Consider the following 15726-nt stretch of genomic DNA (forward strand, 5'->3'; position numbering starts at 1 on the left):
TGTATGCCTCACACAATGATAGGGAAGGCATCAGGGTGCTGGTTTCATGCCTGTTGCTTGTTGAAGTACACATGGTTATAATTGTGGATTTCACCTGTGGTAGACCTTAATGGGAATATTTCATGATTTCCTTCGTAGCTTCATGCAAACAGTAACACTTTAATGGTGCCATTTCATTGTAGTTCAAAGTGTTAGAAATATAAGGTCAAGGATTTCTTTTGTTTGTCAATGCATCCAGCTGCGGGGATTTATTCCTGGAGGTCACCTCGGTTTTTTGCACTTCCTTTGCTCTGTGTGCCTCAACACTGGAATACAGCCCCCTTGCTCTCTACCTCATTTATAAGGACAGTGAAATCGAAATCTGAGAAAGGTCGTGGGAGAGGCGTTCAGACTGGTAGATGTTCCTTCCCTTAAAATGCCTCACTCTCTCAGTCATCCATACAATCACAACTGTACATTTGCTGCAGTGCTGTGCCCAGTAAAATAACAGGTTAGAGCCCTGATATAGTTCAGCACAGAAGTGGTGGCAGTAATTATCGAAATTTCCATTTATAGCTCTCCTAGGCAGAATCTGATACTCTAAGCATACCTATCGATTTGCACTAGGATTGCAATTGATCTAACTTCAATTCTGCAATAGGATGGATTAAATTCACAGCATGGGATCAGCTGTCAACTGGAATTGATCCCATTTATAGCCAAATGAATATTATAATGAAAGCACTTCTTGAAAGGTTTCTTTGTTATTTCATGATCCAGTTTTTCTTTTAAACTCTGTAAAATGCCTGGAACTTTGACCAAAGTTTGGGCTCTTTGCTTAATGCTTTGTTGATTGTCATTGTGATTTGCTACTCAGCATTTGAGAAAGCTTTCCTTCAGGCCAATTGTACACACTCAACGATTCATTGCTGGCCTCAAAACCCAGGTCATAATGTGATACGAAGGTTCCAAACTGCTGGAAACTAGCAAGCAATGCCTAAACATTGGAAGGTGACAGTAACTCAGATAACCACATGTTATGCAAAGGAGCGACTGTGAATGCACAATATGTTGAACCTTGAAGTAGGTGGACTACAGTAGCAGAAGACCACAAACATACACTCAGTGGCCACTTACCTCCTGTGCCAAATAAAGTAGCCATTGAGTGCATTTTACATTAGGATGAACAGTTTACAAAGATATTTTAATTATGTTACGCTATCCCTTATTGACTTTTTCACTGCTACTCTCTATGAATCTTTTAGGTTTACCGCTATTTCAAAGCAGTTTGTTAGTCAGTAGATAATGTTTCTATGAGGAAGTATGCTTTAGTAAGTCTATTTTTATGTCTTCTCATTGGTTATCCTGCCAATTTAAAATACTAAAGCCTGGCTTTATTTGTCACATGCACACCAAAACATACAGTGAAATGCTTCACCCACTGCAACAACCAACATAGTCAGAAATGAGCTGAGGACAGCCCACTTTAACCCATGGATTTTTCTCTGTAAACATTTCTAAATACCTATTAGGACAACACTTATCTGTTTTCTTCCAGATATGACCAGTGACCCAGATTACTTCTGTTCCCATTCTCACATCATTTCCCCTGAAGTCCTCCCATGAACCAAACTTTTGAAAACCAGTCTAAATCTTTCATATTGGGCTCTGGAATCATTTTAAGTCTGATAATTGATGGTAGTGATTAGCGCGATGCTATTACCACTCAGGCCATTGGAGTTCAGAGTTCAATCCCAATGTCCTCCGGAAGGAGTTTGTATGTTCTTCCCCGTGGAATGCATGAGTTTTCTGAGGGTGTACTGATTTACTCCCACTGTCCAAATACATACCAGGTAGATTAATTGGTCATTACATCTCTAAATTCTGTGAAGGACTTGAGATGTTAGGAGTGAAAGGATTACCATATGAGGAATGTCTGGCAGCACTTGGGCTGTATTCCCTGGAATTCAGGAAAATGAGGGGGGATCTCATTGAAACATTTCAAATGTTAAGAGGCCTGAATAGATTAGATATGACAAAGTTATTTCCCATGGTAGGGGAGTCTAGGACAAGAGGGCACGACTTCAGAATTGAAGAACGTCTATTTAGAACAGAGATGCAGAGAAATTACTTCAGTCAGAGGTGGTAAACCTGTTGGATTTGTTGCCACGAGCAGCTGTGGAGGCCAAGTCATTGGGTGCATTTAAGGCAGAGGTGGATAGGTTCTTGATAAGCTGGGGCATCAAAGGGTATGGGGAGAAAGTAGAGGAGTGGGGATGACTGGAAGAATTGAATCAGCCCATGATTGAATGGGGAGCAGATTCGATGGGCCAAATTGCCTACTTCTGCTCCTGCATCTTATGGTCTGCTTAAAAAAAGAGTGCAACTAAATGACTGTAAACGAACAAAATCAACACAGGTCCCTAGTGCAGATAATGGACTGCCATCATACAATGCTTTCGATTAGTGCATCCTCCAAATCTTCCTTTTCTTTGTAACATTCAAGATGATTGTTGACACCTTCATAATTCTTAATTTCTTGAAGTAGTGAAATTGTTTCATTTTCACTCCCAGCCATTTCTGGCATCTCCAAGCCTGAATGCTTGAAATGGCAGTGACTAAAACAGTTCTGAATGATCTTCCTGCCTCACTGATTTTGAACACAAACATAACTGATGCTATTTAAAAATGGATCACTTTAAGCACAGTGTAGTGTCACACAAGTGCATGCAACTGATGCTGGACGTTAGTTAGTTGATGTATGTTCGGCAACAACCTCCTGCCCCATTTAAGCGGTATATTGTCCCGATTAAACAAAGGAAATCCTTGCTATTTTCTCAATTTAGTTCATGTTCTTTAATAGTTGTCACAAATAAACGGCTGCTAAATAGTTTATTTGGGACAACTATGGCCAATTAACCATAATCCACTAACAAGAGAAAGTCTGAGATTCTGGAAATCAAAATAGTACACACAAATTGCTGGAGGTGGAGCAGCCCAGGTAGCATCTGTGAAAAAGAATACACAGTAGACGTTTCAGGCTAAGACCCTTCATCAGCTTGAAACAAATATCATCTTCAGAGTCGAAGTGCAATAACCTTACTTGAGAGCAGAATATGTTGTAACTACACTTCAGAAGGACAAAAGTATATTTGCTAGAGTGCAGACAAGGGCGCAAAATGTAAAAAGGGGTCAACTATAAGGGACAGTTGGAGAATCTTAAGTTCAACCTTATAGAAAAAAAGGCAAAATAGAACTCTTAAAATAGAAAGCCTTACTTTCTACTGATGTCTCTCAGCTGTGAACAGGTTGCATTTACAAGTTTGCTTAATTGCTTCCTCATGGTTATCATTCACCAAGCAATTCAAAGCTACCAATTACTGCTTGGTCCAATGTTTCTATTCCAGCTTGCATGTCAATGTCAGAGAAATATATAATGCACCAGACTACTGCTGTATGGTCCCTCATCTCTAATGTACTCCACAGCAAGCATCTACATGCAGAACAAGCTACTGCTCCACAGCCCAGGTGAAGTGTGTTTTATATTCTTTTATATTCAGATATTCTCTGTGTGGAGTTTGCACATTCTCCATGTACTATATAGGTTTTTTCCTGCCTCTTGGTACCTTGTACCTGTTCCTGTACCCTCCCAAATCCAAAGGAATGCTGGTTTTTAAATTGCTTCTATTTTATAGGGAAGTAGTAGAATCTGGGAGGTTTTGATGGTAATGTGGGCTGAGTAGGATTTATGAATGGGTATGTGATGGTCAGTGTGCACTTGGGCTGAAGGACCTGTGTTGCTTTGTTTCTATGAAGAGTAATTGGAATGGATTCAAATTAGCCATAAAATCTCTTTACTTATAAACCAGCCTGACCTATCTATACCTATATTGGCTTCCTTACCCTTATGCGTTAACCTCCACTTAACCAGCCTCCATACTCCCTTATTACCTGTGGTCTATGCTTCAACTTGGGCACCTCATTGGAAAACTACTTAGTATCCCCCAATGAGAACCTCCTCAAAACAACTAATTTCCACCTGATCATGGCCTTGTGAAGTGTAAGGCCTCTCAGAGGCAAGTCTTACAGAAAGACCGAGTCGGTGAAACCACCACCTCTGCCTAACCTCCTGGCCAATTTGTCTGTTGAAGAGAATGTTTTTGGATTTATCTGACATTTTAAGGATAGAAACAGACTTAACATAATATTTTAAATAATTGGAAATATAAATCTAACATACTGGAAAACACTTTGAAATGATGTACTGATATTAAAACACATAAATCAAAGAAATTGTTTGACATTCCCTCACAGGTTTTTCTCTCCACTGAAATAAATGGATTCACTGAAATGATTTTAGGTCTAACCTAATGTAGTTTAAGCAGGCACCTTGTGTAGAGTCATATAGCACAGAACCAGGCCCTTTGACCAACTGTGCGTCCATCAAATGCCCATCCGTACAAATCTCAGTTACCAGCACTTGGCAATTCAAGAGCTCATCCCAATACTAAGATGAATGTGAGAGTATCTTCCTGTATCCAGAATGTTTCACATTACAGCCACCTTTTGGGTGAGAAAAAAAATCTCAGATAACCTCCAGCCCTCTTCCCCTTTGCCCTTTGATCTTAGGCATTTCCATTATGAGGGAAATGTATCTCCCACTATCCATCTTATTTATGTCCTGTATTATTTTGTATCCATCTATGAGCAACCCTTAGCCTCCCCTGTTCCAGTTAAAACAAACCCAACTTATCCAGTCTTTCTTCATAACTGAAATATTCCATAACAGTCAGCTCTGCCCAGATTGCACTTTTGGCCCAACACTGGGTGATCATGCTCAGCTAATGGACTGCACAGGATGTTCATCCTCAGACTGCAGGGTACTTGTGAGCACTGATTATTTGTGCAGATTTTTGCATCTGCTGCTTTCTGCATAGTAGTACTGACCATCCTCGTAGTTAGAGCACCAAATGCCAGCAGCATGCCCATCTCTCCTGAACTGTGATATCTACACAGGTAAAAGGATTATAAAGTTCAGCTTGGACCTCCACCCTTCTTTCTGATTAGTAACAGCTGTGGAGTTATACAACACAGAAAATGATTCTGTGGCCTTAACATGGGCATGGTGTCCACGATGTGCTTCCAAGCAATGTCCAAACAGAAACCTGCCTGGGCAAACAAATTGTGTTACTATTGCTCACATATACCAGACCAATGCAGGTTTAAAGGTGAACCTTGCACAAAATGCGTCAAAATAGGACATATACAAAGAGCTTGTCAGGCAGACAAAAATAATGGACTGCACAGGGAAGAGAAAAAGACAAAAAGTCAAGTTGCAGTTTCAAAAACAAACACTGATCTGCATGCTGTTGATGAAAAATCTGATAATAATGAGAGTGACACAGGACTGGGTAGCCTTAATATTTACAATATAAGAACTAACAGGAGACAAGTAATATCGCTTGCCCCAGAAGCGAACAGCAAATTAATAAAAATGGAAAAGACACTGGGTTCACTGTTCCAGTCATTCCACAAAATTCAAAAGTATTTCAAAGACACTGAAATTAAGCCAGCAGATATCCAATTTATACTGGAGGAAAGATAACTCCTGTGGGAATAACATTCGTAACAGGAAAATACAACAACCAACAAGACACGTTGAGCACATTGAGCTTCTATGTGGTAAAAACAGAAGGCTTTGATTGGCTGAGACAACTTCAATTTGATTGGAGATCCATCCATCCACCATTTGCATGCAACGGCCCCTGTAATAAAGTCAACTGAAAGCAAATTAACTAAGTACTGGATGATGCCACAGGAGTGTTCAGGATGGCATTGGAAAATTCAAACATATCAAGGGAAAATAGTGTTAATTGGAAATCCCACACCCAAGTTTTTCAAAGGCCATTCAGTTCCTTATACCATCCTTGTTAAAATAGGCGGTGAGCTAGATTGCATGGAGGCTGAAGGACTTCTTTCCAAAGTTGAATGGAGCCCATGGACAACACCAGTGGTCCCAGTACCCAAGATGAATCGATCTGTTGGGATCTCTGGTGATTTTAAGGTCACCATCAGTCTAGTATTGAAAATAGATCAATACTCTCTGCCCAGAATAGAGGATACCTTTGCAAACCTTTCTGAGGGAAAACACTTCAGAGGCCTATCTACAGATAGAGATGAAAGAATAGTCCAAGAGTGTTGCTCACCATGAAAGTGAACTCTCACAAATAACTTTATCGCTGTCATAGTCTTATTTTTAGAGTAACACCTGCACTTGCACTCTGGCAGAAAGCTCTGCAAGCTTGCCCAGGTTACTCATTGTTACTTGGATGACATTATTGTTACAAGGGAGGATGACAAGGAACATCTCCAAAATCTCAAGACAGTATTAAAAAGGATGCAAAGGTTATGGGCACACGGCAACAGGTGTAAATTCTTTAAACCAAGTATCTCTTACTTTGGTCACATCATTGACACACAAGATTTATACAAGTGCGCTGAGAAAAATTCAATCAGTTGTGGATACCCCAAGGCCAAAGTGCATGTCATATCTGTTGTCCTTTACAGGATTTGTTAATTATTATAATAGGTTTCTGTCAAACCTGGCTACTCTGCTCTACCCCTTGAAGTCAGTACTGCAGATCAGGAAGAAATGGCAATGGACAAAAGAGTGTGATCTGGCTTTCAAAAAGGTAAAGGAAATGGTGACATTATAACCATATAACAATTACAGCACTGTAACAGGCCATCTTGACCCTTCTAGTCTGTGCCAAACGCTTGCTCTCACCTAGTCCCACCGACCTGCACTCAGCCCATAACCCTCCGTCCCTTTCCTGTCCATATACCTGTCCAATTTTACTATAAATGACAATACCGAACCTGCCTCTACCATTTCTACTGGAAGCTCGTTCCACACAGCTACCACTCTCTGAGTACAGAAGTTCCCCCTTGTGTTACCCCTAAACTTTTGCCCCTTAACTCTCAACTCAGGTCCTCTTATTTGAATCTCTCCTACTCTCAATGGAAAAAGCCTATACTCGTCAACTCTATCTATCCCGCTCATAATTTTAAGTACCTCTATCAAGTGCCCCCTCAACCTTCTACGCGCCAAAGAATAAAGACCTTTCTCTGTAACTTAGGTGCTGAAACCCAGGTAACATTCTAGTAAATCTTCTCTGTACTCTCTCTATTTTGTTGACATCTTTCCTATAATTTGGTGACCAGAACTGTACACAATACTCTAAATTTGGCCTTACCAATGCCTTGTACAATTTTAACATTACATCCCAACTCCTATACTCAATGCTCTGATTTACAAAGGCCAACATACCAAAAGCTTTCTTCACAACCCTATCCACATGAGATTCCACCTTCAGGGAACTATGCACCATTATTCCTAGATCACTCTGTTCTACTGCATTCTTCAATACCCTATCATTCTTCCATACCATGTATGTCCTATTTTGATTATTCCTACCAAAATGTAGCACCTCACACTTATCAGCATTAAACTCCATTTGCCATCGTTCAGCCCACTCTTCTAACTGGCCTAAATCTCTGTACAAGCTTTAAAAACCTACTTCATTATCCACAATGCCACCTATCTTAGTATCATCTGCATACTTACGCACAAATCTTATGTTGACTGTTCCTAATCAGACCCTGTCTATCCAGATAATTATATATACCATCTATATATAACATATACCATTATATATACAATGGAAAGAATACTTTACATTAATTTACCCACCACTGACGTCAAACTGACAGGGCTATAATTGCTAGGTTTACTCTTAGAACCCTTTTTAAACAATGGAATCACATGAACAATACACCAATCCTCCGGCACCATCCCCTTTCTAATGACATTTGAAATATTTCCGTCAGAGCCCCTGCTATTTCTACACTAACTTCCCTCAAGGTCCTAGGGAATATCCTGTCAGGACCCGGAGATCTATCCACTTTTATATTCCTTAAAAGCACCAGTACTTCCTCCTCTTTAATCATCATAGTTTCCATAACTTCCCTACTTGTTTCCCTTACCTTACACAATTCAAAATCTTTCTCCTTATTGAGTACCGAAGAAGAGAAATTGTTCAAAATCTCCCCCATCTCTTTTGGCTCCACACATAGCTGTCCACTCTGATTCTCTAAGGGACCAATTTTATCCCTCACTATCCTTTTGCTATTAATATAACTGTAGAAACCCCTTGGATTTATTTTCACCTTACTTGCCAAAGCAACCTCATATCTTCTTTTATCTTTTCTAATTTCTTTCTTCAGATTCTTTTTGCATTCTTCATATTCCTCGAGCACCTCATTTACTCCATGCTGCCTACATTTATTGTAGATATCTCTCTTTTTCCGAACCAAGTTTCAAATATCCCTTGAAAACCATGGCTCTCTCAAACTTTTAGCCTTTCCTTTCAACCTAACAGGAACATAAAGATTTTATACCCTCAAAATTTCACCTTTAAATGACCTCTATTTCTCTATTACATCCTTCCCATAAAACAAATTGTCCCAATCCACTCCTTCTAAATCTTTTCATGTCTCCTCAAAGTTAGCCTTTCTCCAATCAAAAATTTCAAGCCTGGGTCAGGTGCTATCCTTCTCCATAATTATATTAAAACTAATGGCATTGTGATCACTGGAATCGAAGTACTCCCCAACACATACCTCCGTCACCTGACCTATCTCATTCCCTAACAGAAGATCCAACACAGCCCATACAAACCAGCTGGATGATCTCAGCAGGTCGGGCAGCATCCATTGAAATGAGCAGTCAATGTCCAGCCTGCTGAGTTCATCCAGCTTGTTTGTACATGTTGATTTGACCACAGCATCTGCAGTGTACTTTGTGTTGTCCAACACTGCCCCTTCTCTAGTTGGTACCTCTAGGTATTGCTGCAAAAAACTATCCTGCACACATTTTACAAACTCCAAATCATCCTGCCCTTTTACAGAATGGGCTTCCTAGTCTATGTGTGGAAAATTGAAATCTCCCACAATCACAACCCTCTGCTTACTACAAATATCTGCTATCTCCTTACAAATTTGCTCCTCTAATTCTCACTCCCCATTAAGTGGTCTAAAATACACCCCTATAAGTGTTACTACACTCACACTTATACTCACACATTGTGATCCACATCATCCAGTGAAGCTTGCCTGTGACACCTTGCCTTATGGTGTCCGTGGGGGGTCATGTCACAGATTATGAGTGATGGAAGTGAATGCTCCATAGCCTTTGCATCATGTTCTTTTGCCACCTCAGAGAAAGTTACACGCAATTGACAGAGGCTTTGAGTCTGGTTTGGGGTGTGAAAGATTTTAACCAGTATTTCTGTGGAAGAGAGTTTATCCTCATTAATCATCATCAATGCCTAGTGTCTATTTTCAATCCATAGAAGGGTGTTCCACTAACATAGCAGTGCAAATGCAGAGATATGCTCTATTTCTTGGTAAACAGAATTACACGGTCATATTAAAGAGGACAAGTAATCATGGAAATACTGATGGATTTTCCCGTTTATCCTTGGAAAATAGAATACCTGAAAAATTTACAAAATAGGCCACTCGTCTTGATGCATTCTCTCTTAACACAAATGGAAAGTCTCCCTATTAGGGCAGAGATGATCCAAAGTGAAACTGGAAAACACCCCACACTGTCCCAGGTCTACATGGGCACTCAAAATATTTGGATTGAAATATGGAACTCCAGTTCCCCCATTTTTATTAGCACTGGGATGAACTTGCCCTTGACAAGGGTTGTCTTAGGTGAGGATCGAATGTTGTTGTTCTTTCCAATTTGAGAACTAAATTGTTGGAGAAGCTATGTACAAGCTATGTACATACAAAGCTTTGTCTGGTGGCCTGGGATACATCAGCAGATCAAGCCGCTCAGCATGCATTGTTTGGGATGCCAACACATTGGGAAGATGCCAAGAGCTGTGCCTTTCCATCCCTGGGAATGTCCTGCATTGCCCTAGCAAAGGATTCATGTGGATTTTGCTGGATTATTCATGGGCAGAGATTTCTTGGTAGTAGTGGATGTAGATACAAAATAGACAGAAGTGTTCCTAATAGCCTCCACTACAGCCTCACACACTGTTGATGTGTTGAGAAGCCTCTTCTCAAGGACTAATGTTCCAGAACACTTAGACAATGACAATATTTGTTGTGGAACAGTTTCAGTCATGCTTGAAACTGAATTGAATAAGACATATTGCATCTGCAACATACCACCCAGCTACAGATGGTTTGGTGGAAAGGTTCGTTCGGAGTCTAAAGAAAGCAATGCAAGCAATGTCAGCAGAACACACTGTATTAACACTGAATCAAAAGCTCGCCAACTTCCTTCTTGCCTGTCACAATTCAGCACACTCCACATCTATAACTCAGCAGCTATGCTGTTCTAGTGTTGTCCCTTGCGCTTCTTGGGTTTCCTCAAACCCAATCTCAGAAGGAGTGTGCAGAACAAAAAGTTGAGACAACTTGAAGGCTCCTCAAACAAGGAAGTTTGATGTTTCACTCCTGGACAAGCAGTCCTAGTGAGTGACTACAGAGGTGATCAAAAGTGGGTACTTGGAAAGACTAAGGATAGAACTGGAAGACACTCCTACAGAGTAGAGATTGTGTCTGATAACATCTGGAGATGACAAGTTGATCAGTTGAGAGCAAAGTTGAGAATAAGAGAAGAAAGGTGCCCAGAACTGTCAGAACCACTTCCTGCAATCCCAGAATCAACTCCTACAACCACCACAGAGGAAGCTTCCAGAGCCTGAGATTGTTTCACAACCCCAAGTCTCACCTATTAAGCAGAGTGATTCCCCTTGTCAGGAAAGATGTTATTCCACAAGAGTAAGAAATCATCCACAGCGATTAAATCTTTTGGCCTGAATGGGACAATTTGAAATTTACTATGCATGGAGGAGTGTTGTGTATTTAATATTGAAGTAATATTTGAATGAATAATATTGTAAATATAATGTTAAAGCATGCTTTGTTTACATAATTATGGATTACATGTAAAAGAATGTTAATGTTATATGTCATTATGCCACTAATATGATATGTATCACTAAAGTAAAAACAAAACTAGGACACACGTTCCTGACTCCATGTTTTTGCTTTCAATTAGTTTTATTTTAGAGTTACAAAAATAATAGTATCCCTCTATCAATAACCTTAACTCTGCCATCTAACTACACTAAGGGTAATTTTAAGTGGCCAAGTAATGTAGCATGAATTCGTTTGGCTCAGGAAGGAGCATTTAGCCCACTAATTCCATGCCAACCATCAAGTATCCATTGACACTGATCCCAATTTATTCTCTTCATATTCCCATCAATTCCCTTCAAATTCTACCATTCACTGGCATACTAGTGGCAATTTATTACAGCCAGTTAATCTGCCAGCCCTCATGTGGGAGGAAACAGGAACACCCAGGGGTGGCCCAGGTGGTCACAGGAGAGAGGGTCCAATCTTCACATAAACAGTACCAGAGGTCATGATTGAATCTGGGTCTCTGGAACTATGAGCTGCTTATATCAATGCAGCACCATACATTTTGTCATTATAACACTAAGCCTGATTTGATAGCACACTTTAAAAATGACATAGAAATCTAACAAACCATCAACTACAAATTCTTGACATGAAATTCTTGTTCTGGTCTGGCACTTTTTTACTGCATCATACTGAAGTATTCACCCTTCCATAATCTTTTCATTACCTCCTGCAATCACTGCACTTTCGAGTGCACCATACATCAGTGTTGAATATCTCAGCAATCAAAGGCAATGTCTACTTTCAGGTTGATTGCACTAATTTTCTTGCAATTCTGTTTATTTAACCTGACATTACAAGTATTCTGTGCCTCTTCTGAAGCTGCACTTGGAGCTGAAGGTATGAGGTACATTGTAAGCAACCACTTAAGTTAGATTTTTAAATAGAAAATCAAGAGGCAAGTGGACAAATTAGTTACTACATTTTCTTCTCCCTTAGCATGATAGCTTTAAAAATTTGCTCAGTGTGAGACAACATCTTTGAAAACTGCATTCTGCAGATCAAAATCATATTAAAGATGGATTTATTCAAGGCTGTATTTGCATATTGTTGAACAAACAGTTTCATAGCAGCAAATTTAATGCAATTCCCAATGCCATGCCATTTGTATAGTTCTAAGTAGCAATGCTGGGACCCATGGTGGGAAATCCTTTGTGATCCACATGATCTGTGACAGAAAGGACTGCCTTGTGCAAATTAATCCCAGACTTGGACTTGCCTACAAGTTGGAGAATTGCCCAGCAGAATCTTTGACAACCAACACAAAGTCTTCATTATATCGTAGCAGCATTCCAAAGTGCCAGAGAGCTTTCTGTAAAATTTATTAAAAACCTGTTGTTCACTTGTTTGTAGAGTAGCTAGTGGCCCTCTGAGGTAGTATAAAAGCGGAAGGTTATAGTAAACCAGATTATGAGCCTGCTAGAGGTATTATTTGTGATTGGTCAAATTCAGTCTCATTTGTCAGCTGTTATTTTTAAATTGAATGTTTACAATTAACAATCTTATGACAGCTGTTTAAAGGTTTATAAATGAAGGGTCTTGGCCCAAAACATCAGATATTCATTCATTTCCATAGATGCTGCCTGGACTCCTGAGTTCCTCTAGCATCTTGTGTGTGTTGCTTTGGACTTACAGCATCTGCGGTCTTTTTTTGTGTTTGTTATTTACCACCAATTCTGACTGGTAATAAAGAGGACATTCTGTAACAACAGACTGTCAAGTAGCCATTAGAAGTTGCACTTTAAAAGTTACAAGATATGGAAGTGGTTTTTATACTCCAGTCAAACAGAGAGACTCAATGACATTTTGTGTTTTGTAGTTGTTTTGAAGGAGTATATCCTTGTTGTCTATTACAATAAGGCCTTTGGACATTTATGAACTAATTCCATAATAATTTGGAAATAACTCTGGGTCAATAGTTAACTGGTGGAATCAGACTTAATCCCATGAAGGTTGAAAAGCCAGAAGGTAACCCAAAGCACCAGATGCTGAAAACTATCCAAGTTACCACAAATAGTTTTGTGTGTGGTTATTAGTGAGAACAACATTGAGCTCAGCACTGAGGCCCTATGAAGACAGAAAGCCTTCTGAGAACTTGCCTCTCTAAGCTTGTATATGAAGTTGAGAAGTACCCTATGGGCCCAATTCCAACAGAAGGAGAATTTTCTTTTTGACAATGTTTCTAATATTGAAAAAAACTTCCAGATGAATAACATAATGTTTCAACCTTTCTCACACCAGTCCATCAGCCACTCCACCTCCTCTCTATACTCCAACTCATCGTTGTTGTTGATGAGGCCAACCACTGTTGTCGTCTACAAACTTGATCTGAATCCTGAAAAAGTCATGTGTCAGCAGTGTGAACAGCAGCGGGCTGAACACAGCCCTGGAGAACACCCATGCTCAGCGTAATGGGATTAGAGACTGACTGTGGCCTTACTGTTAAGAAGTCCAGGGTCCATTTATAGAGGAAGGCATTGAGACATAGTAAAATTGTCTTTATTTTTGCTGTGAATTGTGATTGTATTTGTGTCATTAAATGATAGAATTCCAAGAGTTTGAACTGTTGTTACAATCTGTTACAATCTTACTTTTCCTAATTAGCATAAACTTAACATGCATGTTAATGTATTATTTCCTAAAGTAAAATTACTATAGTAAATTACTAATTACTATTTACTACAGTAAAATTGGATAGTAAAATTACTATCCAAAAAAGTCAAACACATATAGCAGGCCCCTTTTGCCAAAAAGATAGCATTTCTCCCCTTTATATGGAGTGATCTAGCTGAAATTTTCAGTAAGAAAATTGGTTGGATGCAACAGAAACAGGCAAATTGTTTGGTCTAGTGACATATTCAAATGAGGACAATAGTTTGAAGTTTAGGAATTTATTGTCATAAACCTAATCATTGAATGTTGGAAGATTGTGAATCACAATAAAAAAGCAACAAATGCTGATAATACCCAGCAAGTCACACTGCATCTGTGGAGGGAAATACTGTTGAAACCATAACTTTGTTTCATTCTCTACAGATATTGGATAACATGCTGTTTTTGTTTCAGGTTTGCAAAATCTGAAGTATATGATTTTTGTGCTTTGAGTCACTTTGCCTGATTAAAAACATTTCTGTTGGGGGCAGAGGCTTAAGGAATGCCTGTTTTTGTACAGGAAAATTTAGAAAGCTTTCAATAGAGCTCTGTGCACTGAGATGTAACCAATCAATTCCTATATTGAGGATATCATACCCCTTCAGGAAAACCATTATTAGTATTGTTTTCAAACTAAAACAGATAAATGGTATATTGCGACACATTTTACGGTGAGACACAAAGCATGTTTCATGGAAAAGGTATACAAAAGTTCCTTCAGCATTATCTAGCAAGTTATTTGAGGCTCTCTTTTTTTAAGGCTGTCCCAGCCTTTAGGCTGTCCAGTAACATCATTGATATTGCTTGGACAACTGACAGAGGCAATTTGTTTGAAAACTCTATCAACTCTGGTATGCATCTTTGAACTGGATACAAAATTCAAGATATAACCGTGAAGAATCATGTCAAGTGGTTTATTCATAAAGGTTGCCTAAGGCACTTCCATAAATCTTAAAAGAGTTAAAAGAGTGCATGTTTCACCATCTTACAGTGGTACCAGAAGTGGTTCACCTAATTTTCCCTCTTTATTCCTTCAGCCTTTGGAGAGTCTGATATGCATGCTGTGATGTGAAAAAACATCTTGAGAGACACAAACTGATGATTAGAAGCAGGTGCAGGCTACTAAGCCCCTCGAATATATTCTGTCATTTAATAAGGTCGTGGCATATATACTTGCCCTTTGGCCCACAATGCTGTGACGAATATGTACATACTTTAGAAATTACCTAGGGTTACCCGTAGCCCTCTATTTTTTTTTCTATACACAACTCTACTTTTTTCTATTACACAAAAAAGACTATATTTCTTTCCCTTAAAAATATTGTTTCCCATGCACTTTGAAGAAGAGATTTCCAAAGAGTAATGTCAGAAAAGATTTCACTTAATCTCTGTCTTAGATGGACAGTCTCTTATTTTTAAACAATGAGGCCTAGTTGCAGATACTGTCACAAGAAGAAGCAGTTTCTCCACATCCAGCCTGTCAAGACCCCAGCATCCCCATGCTAATTCACTCTCACTCTTACAAATTCCAGCAGAGGAAGTCCAACCTTTCTGCATAAGACAACCCACAAATTTCACATATTTGTCCGGGAAACTTTCTCTGAATTGCTTCCAGTGGATTAACCTTCCTTAAACAAGGAGGCCAATACATATTCCAGATGTCCTATATCTATGACCTATATATTTGAACAATTATCTCTGTACTTTACTATTTCAATTGTCCTGCCAATAAATAATAGCATCTGTAAGCTGTCTGAATTTACTCGCTACACATACTACTTGAAAATAATCTACTCAAGACACACACATTCCTCTGTATCAAAAGCTCTGAAGTCTCTTACCATTTTGATTATAATGTTTAATTTTTATCTTTCTTCTCAAGATAAAAATGTTTTGTTTTTATGATAAATGTGATTTCTATAGGATTCAATGAAAAACTCTCCATAGGAGAGGAATGACAATGCGGGACTATGGTAATGATTGACTTAAAATCTTTGAATGTAATTATCCACGTATTTTTAA

General features: G+C 39.1%; 1 protein-coding gene across 1 annotated transcript in view; it reads left to right on the forward strand.

The window, feature by feature from the left end:
• Nucleotides 1–15726, forward strand: part of elovl2 (ELOVL fatty acid elongase 2) — a 112552-nt gene that overhangs the window by 6763 nt on the left and 90063 nt on the right. The gene's annotated exons all lie outside the window — the stretch shown is intronic.

This window comes from Hypanus sabinus, chromosome 20 (genome assembly GCF_030144855.1).
Source record: "Hypanus sabinus isolate sHypSab1 chromosome 20, sHypSab1.hap1, whole genome shotgun sequence".
In the NCBI taxonomy this organism is placed as follows: domain Eukaryota; kingdom Metazoa; phylum Chordata; class Chondrichthyes; order Myliobatiformes; family Dasyatidae; genus Hypanus; species Hypanus sabinus.